This window comes from Neophocaena asiaeorientalis, unplaced genomic scaffold (genome assembly GCF_003031525.2).
Source record: "Neophocaena asiaeorientalis asiaeorientalis breed wild unplaced genomic scaffold, Neophocaena_asiaeorientalis_V1.1 scaffold25, whole genome shotgun sequence".
In the NCBI taxonomy this organism is placed as follows: Eukaryota; Metazoa; Chordata; class Mammalia; order Artiodactyla; family Phocoenidae; genus Neophocaena; species Neophocaena asiaeorientalis.
In genome coordinates this window covers 6,215,472-6,220,284 of record NW_020172492.1, presented here as the reverse complement: position 1 = coordinate 6,220,284, position 4,813 = coordinate 6,215,472, and positions in this window count along the sequence as shown.

The following is a 4,813-nucleotide window of genomic DNA, read 5'->3' as shown; positions in this document are numbered from 1 at the left end:
GAGGCCCTAGTCAATATTTTTAATAACTTTAAATGGAGGGTAATCTACAAAAGTATTGAATCACTATGCTGTACACCTGAAACTAATATTATTGTTAATCAAGTATACTTCCATAAAAAAATAAAATAAAAAAATAAGTTATTATTGATATTTTCAAGTAACTCACAAGAATTACATATAAATATATTCTAAAAATTAGCTGATAATACTGAAATAACAATAACAACATTTAAAACATCTGTATGTATACAATGTTGTAGCACTTTGGTTTATTAAGAGTATAGTTAAGGGAATGTACTTCGAATTCATACAGACTTCGCCTCCAATCCTGGTGCTGTGACTTTGAGCAAGTTACTTTTCTTCTCTGAGCCTGAATATTTTCATCTGTAAAATGGGGACAATAACGCCTACTGATAGATATGATGTGTATAAAAAGCTAGCACACTGTCTACCAGTTAGGAAGTACTCATAACTTTTAGTTATTGGAATTATTTCTATTTTAACTATAAGTTGTTAATTCCTAATAATAAAAACCAACCTGGTATTTCTTATTGTTTTGGCAATAATTTTTTAAAACAAAGGCTAATGCTGTTTTTAAAATGCAATGTTATGTCTTTATTACTCAACTAATTCATTTACAGTTTTAAACATTTGAGAGTCTGCATGGGAAAGAGAAATTTGGTTCTGAAAGCAGGAGGTAAACTGACAAGACATTGTGACTGAAGAACTTTGCAGTATTTCATTTCTCCATATAAACTCTGATTCTAATTTGACATTTTTAAGGCCCCATTCACACTGCACAGAATTTCACTGCATTAGTAAATCATATCATATTAATAAAAATTACAATTGTGCTCTAAATTCAACTTTCAAGTTCACTAAAGGAAAAAAAAGAATGAGATGGTTTTAATACCACACCATAAAATTGCAGGTCTGCTTATTAAGAAAAGAACTTTATTTCAAATTTAAATATGAGGAAACAATAGGAAGGCTACTATCAAGGAGATGAGTTACTTTATTTACATACTATTTCTGCTAGTCTGTTGTTTACTAATTTAGCAATGATTTGTGTCCATTTAAGACCGTGAGTCAGAAAGCCAAATTTAATTTTACATTACTTTAGCAACATACTTTTCATCTCCATGACTGCTTTCTTTTTCTCCAAATGTTCCCTGTAAATAAAAGAGTATCAGGTTCTTAACTTATGGAGGAAAATTCTCTTAAAATTTATGAAATTTTAAATTAAAATTTTATTTTCTTAATATCATTTTTTATTTCCCTAAAGCCATAGTGTGTGCATGTGTATCTGTGTGTGTTTTATCTTCTTCATGTAACTTGTCTTTTTCATATGCCTTTGACTCTTGTTCACCAAACAGTATTATCAATATAATAGAAGCATAGCAATATAGTAGCTGCTTCTATGAGTAAGTCTGTTTCAAGGCTAGACCTGTTCTTGGGCAAGGATTTTGTGTAATGATATAAGCAGGACTTTTGAAAGGCCTAATAGGCTGTTTCCCCCATGTAATGGAAAGAAAAATTTTAAAGTTTATGAGCTGAATTCTAACCTAGGCACTAGACTCTGTCCCTCTACAAAAAAGATTTGTTTATTGGTTTAGGAAAGAGTTCACAAAAACAAGCCTATTCACATTCATTGGCCATTGGCTCTTCTACATAAAGGACAAAAATTGTCACCAGACAGAAAATGAAATCTTCTAATGAATAACAACATGGATCTGACAGCAGTGTCCTTATCTGTAAAACAGAAACTAGAACACAATGAAATAATATTCTCAAAGTGTTAAGAAAAAAATAACTGCGGGCTTCCCTGATGGCGCAGTGGTTGAGAGTTCGCCTGCCGATGCCGGGGGCACGGGTTCGTACCCCCCGGGAGGATCCCACGTGCCGCGGAGCGGCTGGGCCGGTGAGCCACGGCCGCTGGGCCTGCGCGTCCAGAGCTTGTGCTCCGCAACGGGAGAGGCTGCAGCGGTGAGAGGCCCGCGTACTGCAAAAAAAAAAAAAAAACAACTGCAAAATTAGAATTCAAGCCTCAGTATATATGTCTATTGTTAAAAACAAGACCAAAATGGAGTTGCTTATGGCTAAGATCCACTTCACCAAACCAAGACTTAATCATAGTTTTGCTCTTCCAGAAATGGAGGCTTAAACCAACCAATCAGGAATTACCTGATCAGCACTACTTACATAACCTGCTGATAAACCCCTGCCATCCCCTATTAAGAAAGCAACCTTGCAAAAACCAATCTGCTATTTTGCCTGGTATAACTTCCTTGCTCTTGCTTCATTCTGCCTATAAGTGTCTTTCATTGTGCACAGCTCTTTGGGGCTTTTTTTATATGCTGTCCGATTCATGAATAATTAACTAAAGCCAGTAAGATCTTTTAAGTTTAGTTAGTTGATTGTTTTTAAAATAGATAATAGACATAAAGTTCTTCGATTGGGCAGTGTGTTGTTTGGGTTTTTTATTTTATTATTGTTTTGTATTGTAGTGTAATGTCTTGTGATATATATGTACATATTCTTTTGTATGCATCAAATATATTTTAATAATACTTATAGCAATTCACATATATAACGCACAAAAGAACTAGAAAAACATTAAATATTCATCTAACATCTATGCTGTAAAGGACATTCTAAACATAATGTAAACTATAATAGGATGGGATTCCCTGGTGGTCCAGTGGTTAAAACTGCGTGCTCTCACTGTCAAGGGTTCGGGTTCGATCCCTGGTTGGGGAACTAAGATCCCACGTGCCACGTGACCATGGCCAATAAATAAATAAATAATAAATTCTAAAAAAAAAGAAAAAGAGTTTTGTTAAAAAAAAAACTATAATGGGAAATAAAGTTTATGTATGACAAAAAATAAGTTTGTAACAAAAATATAAACTGTAAAAATACTTGCACCCTGTAGACACAGAGTTAATACTCTTAAATAAAATTATAAAATAAAGCATACATATATTTGTGAAAAAAGTAAACAGTACCAATAAAAATATGATAGACCATAGTGAAATATTTTATGAAATAACTTTATAATCATACCAAAAATATGTACATTATTTACATGTCCTTGTGATCAAACAACTGCAGGTTTACATGGTAATTAATTATTGTATTTTTTTAAATTAAATTGAAGTTGAGATTTCTAATTATAAAACCTACAGTAATATGAATAGTAGGAAATGACCATTAATATACACAGCAGTTAGTTGTATAAACATACACGACTTTTTCAGAAGCTTATGCAATTGAAGATTAAAAATTATAAAAATTATCTGACATAGTAGTTCCCTTTTTATTGAGTTTTCTACATTTTTATACATTTTATCAGAAAGGTATATTAATATATACATTCTAGGTTCTGGCTGGTTGCTCCACATATTTCATAATATTTCTAATATTACTTAAAAATTGAAACCAACCCAAATGCCTAAGGGAATGAATTATTTAAGTATATTAAAATCCATCCATATATTAGAATAAAATCCATCTAATAAATATAATTTTAAATAAAATGCATATGATGTGAGGGTTATTGACAAAAATTAGGTTACAATACAGACTACTTTAATTACATTTAAATTTGAAAACAAAAAACTAAAAGGGAAGAACGATAGCCACTAGAGGACAGTATGATGAGATTTCAGATGATTTAAAATTATTCTAGCTTATACTTTTGTTTCTTCAACCCTTCATGGTTGATATATTACAGTTTTATATTGTGAAATGATACCTTTTGTTTTGTTACCTTGAACCAATGACAATTTTTCCTCCATGGCCCATGCACACACAGTCCACACAAATGATTCAATCACAATATGGCAGCATTCCAGGGTTCTGGGCCTCCTAAATGATATGCATGGTACAGGAAATGGATTAAAAGTTTTGGAGACTTCAAAGTTTGGAGGACCGCACTGATGTCAAGAGAGAAAAGGCATGTTCAAGGGTATCTAAGAGGAATCTGAATTTGAGGATGGAGGACATATTGTGTATCTGATCATCAGAGGCAGGACAAAAAACATCCCCCCAGTACAAATGACATCATGCAAGCAGGCCGGCTGTTTAACAACAGATGTTTAAAAAGGCAAAGGAAAGTACAAGGGCCTTTCCCAATTTAGGTTGATACATAAGACCCATGGGATATTATATATCACTCTGAAATCAAAGGAGAAAGAAAAAGGGGAAGGTGGATATCTGTATTGATTATGATGTAATATAGAATTGGCCAATTTTAATAGCCAGCATGATTGAGCTACCTAGATTTGACAATGTAAATTTTCAGAATAAGAGGAGGCATCTAATATGCTAAGCTCAGTTAAATGAAAGAAACGCACACATGTATTTTCACCTAAACATTTTATACTGACCACACCCTTTCCTTTATTTAGCAAATGCATATCTGTTCAAGTCTACTGTTTGCTTTCTCTGTATCTAAAGTGCTTCCTTTGAACTGGGGTTTGCCCTTTCTTTTGTTAGGAACCTTATTGCTATTTGCTGAAAAGTTCTTACTGTATATGATTCTTTAATATCTATCATAGGTATCGAACATATATCCCTTTCTGAAGGTGAAAAAGACTGTTTACTTCTCATATAATTTGAAAAATTCTGGATGTCTGTTTTGTTTGTTTTCCAAAGTTATCTGTGGCTCAGGCTGTATGCCTGCTTTTAATTAATTAATTTATTTATTTATTTATTATTTTTGGCTGCGTTGGGTCTTCGCTGCTGTGCGCGGGCTTTCTCTAGTTGTGGCGAGCTGGGGCTACTCTTCATTGCAGTGTGCGGACTTCTC